Raw genomic sequence first — 17452 nt, 5'->3', positions numbered from 1 at the left:
ATTATTTCTCCTCCCATTTCCTGTCATTTCTGTTTTATGTAATAGTCACTGTGTTATTTACTGCATAAATTCAAAACTATTTTCTCTTCATTGTATACAAGTGTGGACATAATTAAAACAATTAAATGCAAATTTAAGATAGATATACCTTCTGTATGTCCTCTCTCAATTAAAAATATAGAAAAAGGAAAACTGTGATCAAAGAAATATTTGGCATAGATAAAGAGATCAATACAAAAAATAGTCTATGCAATTATTTGTGGAGCAGGTACAGTGGGGGTACCAGTCCAATAACAGATGGTGAGTAGAGGCTCGTGGAAGAATATTTTCAAGGAAAACAGATGATATTTTTGGATTATATAATATTATTGAGAACTTTGGAAAACCTAAATTTCACAGAATAATTTGCTTTTTATTTCGTAGAATTTATAACAATAAAAACTTAGAGGAGGAGATATAATCCTAGCTTACTACTGGGCTCTTAAGTACCCTCCACTTAGTGAAGTGTAGGCTATTGACTAGGGTACTATACATTGGTAATAGAGAATTACCTTCATTTTAAGTTTATAAAATTATGGATACTTGCTTAGCTAGAAAAGTATATATTCTGTGTGTATGTGTGTGTGTGTGTGTGTGTATTTAAACCATTTTACTTTGTAGAAAATCCCTTGAGATATTTCTACCAAAGTGAATCTAATAACAAATTAGATTCAAATTTATCCACTTAAAACCACAATTTTTGCATTACACAGTTTCTCATAAGTGTCATGTACAGACTGCACCATTGTAGTTCCTTATATCATACAGTTTCCGAGGCTCAGGCTCTAAATTTCTCATGAGGTTGCAGTTAGTGTGAGTTGTAGTTATCTCAAGAGGTAACATTGGCTAAGGAGACTGAAGAAGGCTCGTGTGCATGGCTGTTCCTCACTATATGTTCATAGGAGGCCACTGCTCTTTGCAACATGAACTTCTCTGAAGTTTTGCTCCTAACATGGTATCTGGCTTCTCCCGAACACAGTAATCTGAAAAAGAGCAAGGTAAAAGACACACTCTTACACAGCCAATCCTCAGAAGTGACATACTATGAGAGCTGTCTCATTTATCTATTTATCACACTGACCAATCCTAACACAATGTGGTTGATCATTTCAAAATATCTGAATTCCAAGAGGAAGGGGTCAGTAGTACTATGTTAGGCATCTTTGCATTACTGTGACCAAAATATCTACAAGAACAACTTAGAGGAAGGAAAGTTTCTTTGGGACTCATGGTTTCACAGGTGTAGTCCATGATTCTCTGGGCCTGAGGTGAGGCAAAACATCACGGTGGAAAGTTATGGCAGAGAAAAGCTGCTTAGCTCAGTGCAGTCAGAAACCATAGTAAGAAAAAAAAGAAAAGGGGCCATGGAGAGATATAGTCCTCAGTGACCTATTCCTTCATCCATGTCCCATCTGCCTACTGTTAACCAACGAAGAATCCAAATTATGAACCACTCAAATGAATTAAGCCACCATTGAGGTTGCAGCTTCATAATCTAATCATTTTACTTCTGAACATTAGTTCATTGCCTAACATGAGTTTTCTCAGTGGACATCAAAGATCTAAATCATAACACGTACTATCTAAGAAGCTATGTATGAGTCCAAATTTTGACCTCAAATAATTTATGTTCTTCCAACATACAAAATTCGCACCTCTCATGGGCCCCCTCCCAATCTCATTACACTATCAGCTTAAGTCCTGACAAAATACTGGACCTTAATGAGTGAATAAGTAATGAGTAATGAGTGAAATTCATCAATTATATTTCCTTCAATGTGGTGTCCTGAGTATAATTCCTCTCACTCTGAAGATCTGTTAAACTAATAATAATAGATTTTTTACCCCTATTTACCCAATATATAAAATAATAAACTCTATAGATATTCTTGTGCCAAATGGAAAGAGAAACAAGAGACACAAAAGAAGTCACTGATGGGGCTGGGATTGTGGCTCAGTGGTAGAACACTTGCCTAGCACATGTGAGGCCCTGGGTTTGATCCTCAGCATCACATAAAATAAATAAAGTAGAATAAAGGCATTGTGTCCATCTACACTAAAAAATAGATATTAAAAAAAATAAAATAAAAGCCCCCTGATCTTGTGGATGGGCAGAATCACAACCTTTGGGACAGGAGTCCCCTGTGTTTCTCCTTTGCAAGCAAAACAATAAAACTTAAAAAAAAAAAAAAAAAAAGAAAGTAAGTAACTGATGTATAGTGATTCTAAATCTACCATAGCAAATGTTGGGACTGACCTGATTAGGACTCAGTCTTCTTTGCTCCATAACAACTCTCCATAATTCTTGGCTCCACCATATAGACATTTGGTTCTGTTTTCTGAATTAGCCTTAATTTTTAATGAAAAATTTATTATGACTTCATATTTTTCTTAGTGTTTGCTGTTTGAAAATGTTTGGAGACCAAAAATGTGTCTATATGTAGGTATGCATGCATGTATGTAATATGCAATTCGTTTTTCTGTCTTTGTGTCTTTCAGTCCAAGGTATTCATGCTTGTATTTCAGTGATATAATTATGTTTAAAATATTTTAGGATCTTCTATTGTTGGCATTCACTCCATTCACAGAAACCACACAAATAAATATCTTTGAATTTCTTTCCCTGGAGCTTCAACTGAGATATCTGAGGGTCAATTCGGTAAAGCTTCCTCCAAGCCCTATGGTTTAACCATGACAATCTATAAAGTACACCATTTATAAATCCTCTGTCTGGGTGAGTTAGACACCACCATTGCTTTTTCTGTGACATTAGTGGTAAATTTTAAAATTAAACCCCATGCTTCTCCAAGAGCACCCTAGGTTTGATCTTTACTCAGAATGTATTTCTTAATTTTGAGAAATTAATTTTTTCCATCTTCTTAAAAAAAGACTTTAGAAGATGGAAATACCTACCTTGCTCTTGGATAGGCAGAATTAATATTATAAAAATGACTACCAAAAGCAATATACAGATTTAATGCAATTCTGATCAAATGACATTCCTCATAGAAGTAGAAAAAGCAGTCATGAAATTCATCTGGAAAAATAAGATACCCAGAATAGATAAAGCAATCCTTAGCAGGAAGAGTGAAGCAGGTGGCATCACTATGCCAGACCTTAAACTATATTACAGAGCGATAGTAACAAAAACAGCATGGTATTGGCACCAAAACAGACTGGTAGATCAATGGTATGAAATAGAGGTCACAGAGACTAACCCACAAAATTAAAAATATATTAGACAAAGGTGCTAAAAACATGCATTGAAGAAAAGATAGCCTCTTCAACAAATGGTGCTGGGAAAACTGGAAATCCATAGGCAACAGAATGAAATTAAACCCCTATCTCTCACCATGCACAAAACTCAACTCAAAATGGATCAAGGACTTAAGAATAAAACCAGAGACCCTGTGTCTAATAGAAGAAAAAGTAGGGCGTAATCTCCATCATGTGGGATTAGGCCCCAGCTTCCTTAATAAGTCTCCTATAGCACAAGAATTAAAATCAAGAATCAATAAATGGAATGAACTCAAACTAAAAAGTTTCTTCTCAGCAAAAGAAACAATCTGTGAGGTGAATAGAGAACCTACATCTTAGGAGCAAATCTTTACCCCTCATACATCAGATAGAGCACTAATCTCTAGGGTATTATATAGAACTCAAAAAGCTAAGCACCTAAAAAACAAATAACCCAATCAACAAATGGGCCAAGGACCTGAACAGACACTTCTCAGAAGATGATGTATAATCAATTAACAAACACATGAAAAAATGTTCTTCATCACTAGCAGTTAGAGAAATGCAAATCAAAACTACACTAAGATTTCATCTCACTCCAGTCAGAATGGTAGTTACTATGAAGACAAACAACAATAAGTGTTGGCGAAAATGTGGGGGGAAAAGTACACTCATACACTGCTGGTGGGGCTGCAAATTGGTGCAGCCAATATGGAAATCAGTATGGATATTTCTTGGAAAATTGGGAGTAAAACCACCATTTGACCCAGCTATCCCTCTCCTGGGTCTATACACAAAGGACTTAAAAAAAGCATACTACAGGGACAAAGCCACATCAATGTGTATAGCAGCATAATTCACAATAGCTAAACTGTAGAACCAACCTAGATGCCCTTCAATAGATTAATGGATAAAAAATGTGGCATTTATAGACAATGGAATACAACTCAGCAATAAAAGGTAATAAAATCATGGCATTTGCAGGTAAATGGATGGAGTTGGAGAAGATAATGCTGAGTGAAATTAGCCAATGCCGAATGTTTTCTTTGATATAAGGAGGCTGATAGGGAGTGGGAGCATGGGAGGAATAGATGAATTCTAGATAGGGCAGAGGGGTGGGAGAGGAAGTGAGGGGTTATGGGGTTAGAAATGATGGTGGAATGTGATGGAAATTATTATCCAAAGTACATGTATGAAGACACAAATTGGTGTGAATATACTTTCTATGGAACCAGAGATATGAAAAATAGTGCTCTGTATGTGCAATAAGAATTGTAATGCATTCCACTATCATATATAAATTAAAAAAATTAATTTAAAAAATAAATTAATTTTTTTTGACATTTGAAGAGGTCATATCTCAAAACCCACAAGCTCTGGGTCCCTTTACTTTTAAAATCCTTCCACTGCAATACCTATCTTTTTTTTTTTTTTTTTTTTTTTAAATATTTATTTATTTATTTTTCGGTGGACACAACATCTTTGTTTGTATGTGGTGCTGAGGATCGAACCCGGGCCGCACGCATGCCAGGCGAGCCACATCCCCAGCCCCAAACAATACCTATCTTCTAACATCATAACTAGTAGGAAGAAACCAGGCAGTATCTTCAACAATCTGACCAGCAATAACTTTAGAGAGTTCTCTCAATTCATTAAGCACATTTTCTACCTTCCACAATACGAATGACAACAGCAGTGATAAGTTTTCTGCACTAAAAGAGAAAGCAACTTCTTTTGGTTTCTAGTAACATATTTTCATTTCTCTATAGGCACTCACCAGAAACCTCCAGACTTTCTAGTCCCTATAGCTTTCTTTACTGTCAAGTCAGAGCACTACAAAATGTTGATTTTTTTCCCCTTTATGACAATACCTCCCTTTCAGTTACCAAAATAATTATTTGTTACCTATTGTTATATAACACATGAATCTAATACTTAACAGCTTAAAAGAATAAACAGTTATATCAAATAGTTTCTGAGGGTTAGGAATCTTCAAACAGCTTAGAAGGTTAAAATGGCTCAAAGTTTATCATAAGGTTGCCATCTTTAGTTGGGGTAAACTTGTCTGAAAGCTTGATTAGTGGTAGAGAACATACTTGCAAAGAAGTCTCCATTGCATGGCTGTTGGAAATAGACTTCAATCCTTGCAGGCTGTCCATAACAGGCTTAAGTTCCTTAACACATGGTGCTTTCAACAGGGCTGTTCATGATACTGATCATGGGAAACCAAATGAAAGAAAGAAAGAAAGAAAGAAAGAAAGAAAGAAAGAAAGAAAGAAGGAAGGAAGGAAGGAAGGAAGGAAGGAAGGAAAGAAAGAAAGAAAGAAAGAAATTTATCTTTATGATCTAGCCTCAGAAATGCCATACTATCATTTCTACTGCAGTGATTTGGTCACACAGATCAACCCAAATATAATTTGGAAGGAAATTAGACAAGTGCACAATTGGTGGGTATCTTGCAGCCCAATTATAACACATGCTTTATTGAGTTTTTACCTGTTAGGATGCACACACACTGAAATTAGACATTATTGTAACATCCACAGCCTAGTTATGCTTGAGTAGAAAGATACATTGTGAGAGGTCAGTGAAGACACCTGAAGGTGAGGGATAACTGATTAGGCTAATCCAAAAAATGCTTATGGGGAAAGTCCAGAGGCAATGGTCTGGACAGGTGCTTCACCACAGCGTTCAGTGGCTACCAGTTGCACAGGTGCACCTTCTTTGCTCATGATGCATGTAGGTCTTGTCAAAAGACAGAACCACCTATTCCTCAGGACATTCTGTCCAGTGGAGGCTGACTAGATAAGCACTTCTATTTCCATAGTGCTCTGATCCATGCCAGTTACCACAAAGAGAGGGGTTTTATAAGCTAGGCTACAGAAGCACTGACATCATTAGCTTAGCTTACTTTGTTCCTGTATGGCCAACATTCCCCCAAATTTACCATGCATACAAGAATGCTACAGATAACATTAAATTGCTCTTATTCTTAGCAGATTCGAGAGACAATCATTATCATTCAAGATAATATGCATCTGCAGTTATCTCATACTATTCAAAGGTGCTGTAAACATACATTGGAGAAAAGATAGCCTCTTCAACAAATGGTGCTGGGAAAACTGGAAATCCATATGTACCAGATGAAATTGAACCCCTATCTCTCACCCTGCACAAAACTCAAAGTGGATCAAGGACCCTGCTCTTATTAGAAGAATATGTAGACCCAAATCTTCATCATGTCAGCTTAGGAACCCAGTTCTCCAACAAGACTCCTAAAGTGCAAGAAGTAAAATTAAGAATAAATAAATTGGATAGTTTCAAACAAAAAACTTCTTCACAGCCAAAGAAAAAATTAGCTTATACCAAAGGACTTAAAATCTGCATACTAGAGTGACTCAGTCACATCAATCTTTACAGCAGCTCAATTCACAATAGCTAAGCTATGGAACCAAACTAGGTACCCTTCTACAGATGAATGGATAAAAAAAAATGTGGTACATATACACAATTGAATATTAATCGGCCATAAACAAGAATGACTTTATGACTTTTGCCAGAAATGTATGGATCTGGAGATTGTCATGCTATGTGAAATAAGCCAATCCACAAAAATCCAAGGTTGCATGTTCTCTCTGATAGGTGGATGCTAACACACCTTAAGGAGAGGTGGGGAGAATAGATGTTCATTGGAAAAAGACAAAGGGGAATGAAGGGGAGGAGGGATGGAAATAGTAAAGAAAGTAGAATGAATCAGACATAATTTTCCTGTGTTCATAAATGAATACACCACCAGTGTAACTCTGCACCATGTACAACCACAAGAATGAGATCCTAATTAGAATAAGTGATACTCCATGTGTGTATAATATGTCAAAATATACTCTGATGTCGGGTATATCTAAAAAGAACAAATAAAATAACAAAAATATAAAAAAATATTTTTGGCTTTTTCTTTTCTTTCTTTCTTTTTTATTGTTTTTTTTTAAATAAATGACAGCAGCATGCATTACAATTCTTATTACACATATACAGCACAATTTTTCATATCTCTGGTTGTATATAAAGTATGTTAACACCAATTCATGTCTTCATACAAGTACTTTGGATAATGATGTCGATCACATTACACCATCCTTGCTAATCCCCTGTCTTCTCCCCTTCCTTCCCACCCCTCTGCCCTATCTAGAATTCATCTATTCTTCCCATGCTCCCCCTCCCTACCCCACTATGAGTCAGCCTCCTTATATCAGAGAAAACACTCAGCATTTGTTTTTTTTGGGATTGGCTAACTTCACTTAGCATTATCTTCTCCAATGCCATCCATTTACCTGCAAATGCTATGATTTAATTCTCACTTATTGCTGCGTAAAGTTCCATTGTTTACATATGCCAAATTTTTTTTTATGCATTCGTCCACTGAAGGGCATCTAGGTTGGCTCCACAGTTTAGCTATTGTGAATTGTGCTGCTATAAACATTGATGTGGCTGTGTCCCTATATTATGATGTTTTTAAATCCTTTGGGTATAGACAGAGGAGAGGGATAGCTGAGTCAAATGGTGGTTCTATTCCCAAATTTCCAAGGAATCTCCATACTGCTTTCCATATTGGCTGCACCAATTTGCAGTTTCACCAACAATGTATGAATATACCCTTTTCCCCACATTCTCCCCAACACATTGTTGTTTGTCTTCATAATATCTGCCATTCTGACTGGAGTGAGATGATATCTTAGAGTAGTTTTGATTTGCATTTCCCCAATTGCTAGAGATGATGAGCATTTTTTCATATATTTGTTGATTGATTGTATATCCTCTTCTGAGAAGTGTCTGTTTAGGTCCTTGGCCCATTTTTTGATTGGGTTATTTGTTTTTTGGTGCTTAGCTTTTTGAGTTTTTTATATACCCTAGAAATTAGTGCTCTATCTGATGTGTGAGGGGTGTAGGCTCTCTGTTAACCTCACAGAATGTTTCTTTTGCGGAGAAGAAACTTTTTAGTTTGATTCCATCTCATTTATTGATTCTTGGTTTTAATTCTTGCACTATAGGAGTCTTATTAAGGAAGTTGGAGCCTAAGCCCACATGATGAAGATTAGGGTCTAGTTTTTCTTCTATTAGATGCAGAGTCTCTGGTTTTATTCCTAGGTCCTTGATCCACTTTGAGTTGAGTTTTGTGCATGGTGAGAGATAGGGGTTTAATTTCATTTTGTTGCATATGGATTTCTAGTTTTCCCAGCAAAATTTGTTGAAGAGGCTATCTTTTCTCCAATGCATGTTTTTGGCAACTTTGTCTAATATAAGATAATTGTAATTTTGTGGGTTAGTATCTGTGTCTTCTATTCTGTACCGTTGGTCTATCAGTCTGTTTTGTTACTATTGCTCTGTAGGATAGTTTAAGGTCTGGTATAGTGATGTCTGCTTCACTCTTTCCTGCTAAGGATTGCTTTAGCTATTCTGGGTCTCTTATTTTTCCAGATGAATTTCATGATTGCTTTTTATATTTCCATGAGAAATTCCATTGGGATTTTGATCAGAATTGCATTAAATTTGTATAGTGCTTTTGGTAATATGGCATTTTGATAATATTAATTCTGCCTATCCAAGAGCAAGGTAGATGTTTCCATCTTCTAAGGTTTTCTTTGATTTCTTTCTTTAGGGTTCTGTAATTTTCATTGTATAGATATTTCACCTCTTTCCTTAAGTTGATTCCCAAGTATCTTATTTTTTTGGAAGTTGTTGTAAATGGGGGTAGTTTTCCACATTTCCTTCTCAGAGAATTTGTCACTGATATACAGAAATGACTTTGATTTATGGGTGTTGATTTTATTTTATTTTATTTTTTTAAATTTTTATTGTTGGTTGTTCAAAACATTACATAGTTCTTGATATATCATATTTCACACTTTGATTCAAGTGGGTTATGAACTCCCATTTTTACCCCGTATACAAATTGCAGAATCACATCATTTACACATCCATTGATTTACATATTGCCATACTAGTGTCCGTTTTCTGCTGACTTTCCTATCCTCTACTATCCCCCCTCCCCTCACCTCCCCTCCCCTCTTCTCTACCCACTCTACTGTCATTCATTTCTCCCCCTTGTATTATTTTTCCCTTTCCACTCACTTCCTCTTGTATGTAATTTTGTATAACCCTGAGGGTCTCCTTCCATTTCCATGCAATTTACCTTCTCTCTCCCTTTCCCTCCCACCTCTCATCCCTGTTTAATGTTAATATTCTTCTCATGCTCTTCGTCCCTACTCTGTTCTTAGTTACTCTCCTTATATCAAAGAAGACATTTGGCATTTGTTTTTTAGGGATTGGCTAGCTTCACTTAGCATAATCTGCTCTAATGCCATCCATTTCCCTGCAAATTCTATGATTTTGTCATTTTTTAATGCAGAGTAATACTCCATTGTGTATAAATGCCACATTTTTTTATCCATTCATCTATTGAAGGGCATCTAGGTTGGTTCCACAGTCTTGGTATTGTGAATTGTGCTGCTATGAACATCGATGTAGCAGTGTCCCTGTAGCATGCTCTTTTTAGGTCTTTAGGGAATAGACCAAGAAGGGGAATAGCTGGGTCAAATGGTGGCTCCATTCCCAGCTTTCCAAGAAATCTCCATACTGCTTTCCAAATTGGCTGCACCAATTTGCAGTCCCACCAGCAATGTACAAGTGGACCCTTTTCCCCACCTCCTCGCCAGCACTTGTTGTTGTTTGACTTCATAATGGCTGCCAATCTTACTGGAGTGAGATGGTATCTTAGGGTGGTTTTGATTTGCATTTCTCTGACTGCTAGAGATGGTGAGCATTTTTTCATGTACTTGTTGATTGATTGTATGTCCTCCTCTGAGAAGTGTCTGTTCAGGTCCTTGGCCCATTTGTTGATTGGGTTGTTTGTTCTCTTATTGTCTAATTTTTTGAGTTCTTTGTATACTCTGGATATTAGGGTTCTATCTGAAGTGTGAGGACTAAAGATTTGTTCCCAGGGTGTAGGCTCCCTATTTACCTCTCTTATTGTTTCTTTTGCTGAGAAAAAACTTTTTAGTTTGAGTAAGTCCCATTTGTTGATTCTAGTTATTAACTCTTGTGCTATGGGTGTCCTATTGAGGAATTTGGAGCCCGACCCCACCGACTGTAGATCGTAGCCAACTTTTTCTTCTATCAGACGCCATGTCTCTGATTTGATATCAAGCTCTTTGATCCACTTTGAGTTAACTTTTGTGCATGGCGAGAGAAAGGGATTCAGTTTCATTTTGTTGCATATGGATTTCCAGTTTTCCCAGCACCATTTGTTGAAGATGCTATCCTTCCTCCATTGCATGCTTTTAGCACCTTTATCAAATACAAGATAGTTGTAGTTTTGTGGATTGGTTTCTGTGTCCTCTATTCTGTACCATTGGTCCACCCGCCTGTTTTGGTACCAGTACCATGCTGTTTTTGTTACTATTGCTCTGTAGTATAGTTTGAAGTCTGGTATCACTATACCGCCTGATTCACACTTCCTGCTTAGCATTGTTTTTGCTATTCTGGGTCTTTTATTTTTCCATATGAATTTCATGATTGCTTTCTCTATTTCTACAAGAAATGCTGTTGGGATTTTGATTGGCATTGCATTAAACCCATAGAGAACTTTTGGTCATATCACCATTTTGATGATGTTAGTTTTGCCTACCCATGAACGGTATATTTTTCCATCTTCTAAGATCTTCTTCTATTTCTCTCTTTAGGGTTCTGTAGTTTTCATTGTATAAGTGTTTCACCTCTTTTGTTAGGTTGATTCCCAAGTATTTTATTTTTTTTTTGAGGATATTGTGAACGGAGTGGTTGTCTTCATTTCCATTTCAGAGGATTTGTTGCTGATATACAGTAATGCCTTTGATTTATGCGTGTTGATTTTATATCCTGCCACTTTGCTGAATTCATTTATTAGCTCTAATAGTTTCTTTGTAGACCCTTTTGGGTCTGCTAGATATAGAATCATGTCACCTGCAAATAGTGATAATTTAAGTTCTTCTTTTCCTATTTTTATGCCTTTAATTTCTTTTTTTTTTATTTTTATTTTTTTAATTTTTTATTGTTGGTTGTTCAAAACATTACAAATTTCTTGACATATCATATTCCACACTTTGATTCAAGTGGGTTATGAACTCCCACCTTCACCCCATACACAGATTGCAGAATCACATCAGTTACACATCCATTGATTTATATATTGCCATACTAGTGTCTGTTGTGCTCTGCTGCCTTTCCCATCCTCCACCATCCCCCCTCCCCACCTCTCCCCTCCCCACCCCTCCTCTCTCTCTACCCCCTCCACTGTATAACCCTGAGGGTCTCCTTCCATTTCCAAGCAATTTCCCTTCTCTCTCCCTTTCCCTCCCACCTCTCATCCCTGTTAAATGTTAATCTTCTTCTCATGCTCTTCGTCCCTACTCTGTTCTTAGTTACTCTCCTTATATCAAAGAAGACATTTGGCATTTGTTTTTTAGGGATTGGCTAGCTTCACTTAGCATAATCTGCTCTAATGCCATCCATTTCCCTGCAAATTCTATGATTTTGTCATTTTTTAATGCAGAGTAATACTCCATTGTGTATAAATGCCACATTTTTTTATCCATTCGTCTATTGAAGGGCATCTAGGTTGGTTCCACAGTCTTGCTATTGTGAATTGTGCTGCTATGAACATCAATGTAGCAGTGTCCCTGTAGCATGCTCTTTTTAGGTCTTTAGGGAATAGACCAAGAAGGGGAATAGCTGGGTCAAATGGTGGCTCCATTCCCAGCTTTCCAAGAAATCTCCATACTGCTTTCCAATTTGGCTGCACCAATTTGCAGTCCCACCAGCAATGTACAAGTGGACCCTTTTCCCCACCTCCTCGCCAGCACTTGTTGTTGTTTGACTTCATAATGGCTGCCAATCTTACTGGAGTGAGATGGTATCTTAGGGTGGTTTTGATTTGCATTTCTCTGACTGCTAGAGATGGTGAGCATTTTTTCATGTACTTGTTGATTGACTGTATGTCCTCCTCTGAGAAGTGTCTGTTCAGGTCCTTGGCCCATTTGTTGATTGGGTTGTTTGTTCTTTTATTGTCTAATTTTTTGAGTTCTTTGTATACTCTGGATATTAGGGTTCTATCTGAAGTGTGAGGAGTAAAGATTTGTTCCCAGGGTGTAGGCTCCCTATTTACCTCTCTTATTGTTTCTTTTGCTGAGAAAAAACTTTTTAGTTTGAGTAAGTCCCATTTGTTGATTCTAGTTATTAACTCTTGTGCTATGGGTGTCCTATTGAGGAATTTGGAGCCCGACCCCACAGTATGTAGATCGTAGCCAACTTTTTCTTCTATCAGACGACGTGTCTCTGATTTGATATCAAGCTCCTTGATCCATTTTGAATTCACTTTTGTGCATGGCGAGAGAAAGGGATTCAGTTTCATTTTGTTGCATATGGATTTCCAGTTTTCCCAGCACCATTTGTTGAAGATGCTATCCTTCCTCCATTGCATGCTTTTAGCCCCTTTATCAAATACAAGATAGTTGTAGTTTTGTGGATTGGTTTCTGTGTCCTCTATTCTGTACCATTGGTCCACCCGCCTGTTTTGGTACCAGTACCATGCTGTTTTTGTTACTATTGCTCTGTAGTATAGTTTGAAGTCTGGTATCGCTATACCGCCTGATTCACACTTCCTGCTTAGCATTGTTTTTGCTATTCTGGGTCTTTTATTTTTCCATATGAATTTCATGATTGCTTTCTCTATTTCTACAAGAAATGCCGTTGGGATTTTGATTGGCATTGCATTAAACCTATAGAGAACTTTTGGTCATATCGCCATTTTGATGATGTTGGTTCTGCCTATCCATGAACAGGGTATATTTTTCCATCTTCTAAGATCTTCTTCTATTTCTCTCTTTAGGGTTCTGTAGTTTTCACTGTATAAGTCTTTCACCCATTTTGTTAGGTTGATTCCCAAGTATTTTATTTTTTTTAAGATATTGTGAATGGAGTGGTTGTCCTCATTTCCATTTCAGAGGATTTGTCGCTGATATACAGGAATGCCTTTGATTTATGCGTGTTGATTTTATATCCTGCCACTTTGCTGAATTCATTTATTAGCTCTAATAGTTTCTTTGTAGAGCCTTTTGGGTCTGCTAGGTATAGAATCATATCATCTGCAAATAGTGATAATTTAAGTTCTTCTTTTCCTATTTTTATGCCTTTAATTTCTTTCATTTGTCTAATTGCTCTGGCCAGTGTTTCGAGAACTACGTTGAACAGAAGTGGAGAGAGAGGGCATCCCTGTCTTGTTCCCGATTTTAGAGGGATTGCCTTCAGTTTTTCTCCATTCAGAATGATGCTAGCCTGAGGCTTAGCATAGATTGCTTTTACAATATTGAGGTATGTTCCTGTTATCCCTAGTTTTTCTAGAATTTTGAACATAAAGGGATGCTGTACATTGTCGAATGCTTTTTCCGCATCTATCGAGATGATCATATGGTTCTTATTTTTAAGTCTATTGATGTGGTGTATAACATTTATTGATTTCCATATATTGAACCAGCCTTGCATCCCAGGGATGAATCCTACTTGATCATGGTGCACAATTTTTTTGATATGTTTTTGTATCCGATTCGCCAGAATTTTATTGAGGATTTTTGCATCTAGGTTCATTAGAGGTATTGGTCTGTAGTTTTCTTTCTTTGAAGTGTCTTTGTCTGGTTTAGGTATCAGGATGATGTTGGCCTCAAAGAATGAATTTGGAAGGTCTCCCTCTTTTTCTATTTCCTGATGTAGCTTGAAAAGTATTGGTATTAGTTCCTCTTTAAAGGTTTTGTAAAACTCTGCTGTATACCCATCCGGTCCTGGGCTTTTCTTAGTTGGTAGTCTTTTGATGGTTTCTTCTATTTCCTCAATTGATATTGGTCTGTTTAGGTTGTCTATATCCTCCTGACTCAATCTGGGCAGATCATATGACTTAAGAAATTTATCTATGCCTTCACTATCTTCTAATTTATTGGAGTATAAGGATTCAAAATAGTTTTTGATTATCTTCTGTATTTCTGAATTGTCTGTTGTGATATTGCCTTTTTCATCCCGTATGCTAGTAATTTGAGTTCTCTCTCTTCTTCTCTTCGCTAGCATGGCTAAGGGTCTGTCAATTTTGTTTATTTTTTCAAAGAGCCAACTTTTAGTTTTGTCAATTTTTTCAATTGTTTCTTTTGTTTCGATTTCATTAATTTCAGCTCTGATTTTCATTATTTCTTGCCTTCTACTTCTTTTGCTGTTGTTTTGCTCTTCTTTTTCTAGGATTTAGAGATGAAGTGTGAGATCATTTATTTGTTGGTTTTTTCTTTTTTTAAGGAATGAACTCCAAGCAATGAATTTTCCTCTTAGAACTGCTTTCAATGTGTCCCATAGATTCCGATATGTTGTGTCTGTGTTTTCATTCATCTCTAAGAATTTTTTAATTTCCTCCTTGATGTCTTCTATAACCCATTGATCATTCAGTAACCTATTGTTCATTCTCCAAGTGATGTACGCTTTTTCCTGCCTTCTTTTATCGTTGATTTTCAGTTTCATTCCATTATGATCAGATAAGATGCATGGTATTATCTCTACTCCTTTATATTGTCTAAGAGTTTCCCTGTGACATAATATATGATCTATTTTTGAGAAGGATCCATGTGCTGCTGAGAAAAAAGTGTAACTGCTTGATGTTGGGTGGTATATTCTATATATGTCAATTGAGTCTAAGTTATTAATTGTGTTATTGAGTTCTATAGTTTCCTTATTCAACTTTTGTTTGGAAGATCTGTCCAGTGGCGAGAGAGGTGTGTTGAAGTCTCCCATGATTATTGTATGGTGGTCTATTAGACTCTTGAACTTGAGAAGAGTTTGTTTGATGAACATAGCTGCACCATTGTTTGGGGCATAAATATTTATGATTGTTATGTCTTGTTGGTGTCTGGTTCCCTTAAGCAGTATGTAGTGTCCCTCTTCATCCCTTTTGATTAACTTTGGCTTGAAATCTATTTTATTTGATACGAGTATGGACACTCCTGCTTGTTTCCGAAGTCCATATTAGTGATATGATTTTTCCCAACCTTTCACCTTCAGCCTATGTATGTCTTTTCCTATCAAATGCGTCTCCTGTAGGCAGCATATTGTTGGGTCTTGTTTTGTGATCCATTCTACTAGCCTGTGTCTCTTAATTGGTGAGTTTAAGCCATTAACATTTAGGGTTATTATTGAGATATGGGTTGTTCTTCCAGCCATATTTGTTTATTTCTGTTACTAAACATGGTTTGTTTTCCTCTTTGATTATTTCCCCCCACCTTTACTCTCCTACCTCCCACTGTTGGTATTCATTGTTATTTTCCATTTCCTCTTCCTGTAATGCTTTGGAGAGGATGTTTTGAAGAGATGGTTTTCTAGCTGCGAATTCTTTAAACTTTTGTTTATCGTGGAAGGTTTTATTTCATCTTCCATCCTGAAGCTTAATTTCGCTGGATACACAATTCTTGGTTGGAACCCATTTTCTTTCAGTGTTTGAAATATGTTATTCCAGGATCTTCTAGCTTTCAGAGTCTGTGTTGAAAGATCAGCTGTTATCCTGATTGGTTTACCCCTAAATGTAATCTGCTTCCTTTCTCTTGTAGCTTTTAAAAAATATGGAACGCTTCACAAATTTGCGTGTCATCCTTGCGCAGGGGCCATGCTAATCTTCTCTGTATCGTTCCAATTTTAGTATATGTGTTGCTGAAGCGAGCCCTAAAAAAATATTTTAAATTAAAAAAATAAAAGTATATGTTTCTGGGGGAATAAAAGATAATATGTATCTATGTATCTGGATACCTTGGTCCAGACTTGCTTTCCTGTTCTCTTGTCTAGAATTTTGGGAACTTGGATAAGCATTTCAGAGACATAGTGTTCTATTGTTCTCCTTCTCTCCAAGGTTGTTGTCTTCATTATATTTATACTTTCTGCTTTTTCATTATTTTTAGTTATGTGTGAAATTAAGAGAATACAAAGTGGCTCTAGGCAAAATTATTCTACTATTATATGTGTACTTTTCACATTTACTTGCCTTATTCTGCTCCATCTCTAGCATATAGAGTGTTAGTGAACTAGATATTTCCATCCACACTTTCTTATTTCTTGGTAAAAGGAGTGGGGGATGGAGGAAATGGGGAGGGAAGGAGGGAGTGTGGGGGAGAATGTGTCTCTCCCCAGAAAATATATTAGAAATATTATATTAGAGGGGAAATTTTTGTTAAGACGGTCTATGTAACAAAGAATTCTATCCTGCCCCAAAGACTACAAAGATATTTTCAGAATGAAGAAAATCAGAATACAATAATAAAGAGAAGAAGAGAAAAATGAAGCAGGCCAGATGAGTTTGGACTGAGTATGACTAATATGATACCATGTGAGAGAGACACTGTTTGGTGAATAGTCTTCTCCTTTTAAGCCATCAAAATGCCCTGAAATATTGAGAGCTGAAAAATAACATATGAATTATAGTTGGGAGGCAAAAGTAATTTTCTTCTCCCATTGGAGACAATTTTTGGCATAGCTTACTCTCTAAAATAGACAGCATCCAACATCGTTTAAATATATACTTAAATATATTTTTAAATATATATTTAAAAACATATTTAAAACTTTCTATTTTTCCATTACTCTTGCAGCTGTGATGAATGCTCAGAAAAAAAAGGAAGACCAGTCTCTGAATATCTGAGGGAGTGATGATGTGAAAAGTAAGAATGTAAACCTGTATTGTGTGTGGCTACATGAAAACAGTTGATGTCAGTTAGATCAAAGGCATAAATGTTGAGAGATCTATTTTACACCAATATAATGACAGTTAATGATGATATATTGTATTATTGAAAATTATAAAATATTTTTGTTCACACCATAGAAAATGATAACTACATGAGTTGACACATTAGTTAAGAAGCCAGATATAACCCATCCAAAATGTACACTTAAAAACATAACACTGGGGCTGGGGCTGTAGCTCAGTGATAGAGTGCTTGCCTTCTACGTGTAAGGCACTGGGTTCGATCCTCAGCACCACATAAAAATAAAGAAATATATTTAAAAAATAACACTGTACACTCTAAAAACATGCAATGCTATCTTTCCATTTAAATTTGATTAATTA

The 17452-nt window shown here is 36.4% G+C and overlaps 1 non-coding gene across 1 annotated transcript; it reads right to left on the bottom strand.

The window, feature by feature from the left end:
• Positions 1–15947: 15947 nt before the first annotated feature.
• LOC124093965 (U6 spliceosomal RNA) lies at positions 15948–16054 on the bottom strand. The gene has a single exon (XR_006852088.1). It is a non-coding gene; the product is annotated as a U6 spliceosomal RNA (small nuclear RNA).
• Positions 16055–17452: the final 1398 nt, after the last annotated feature.

The sequence above is a fragment of the Marmota monax genome, unplaced genomic scaffold, assembly GCF_021218885.2.
Source record: "Marmota monax isolate L192 unplaced genomic scaffold, Marmota_monax_Labrador192_F-V1.1 WCK01_AAM20220418_F8-fsc00314, whole genome shotgun sequence".
Classification (NCBI taxonomy): Eukaryota; Metazoa; Chordata; class Mammalia; order Rodentia; family Sciuridae; genus Marmota; species Marmota monax.
This window is presented reverse-complemented; position numbering and strand designations above follow the sequence as displayed.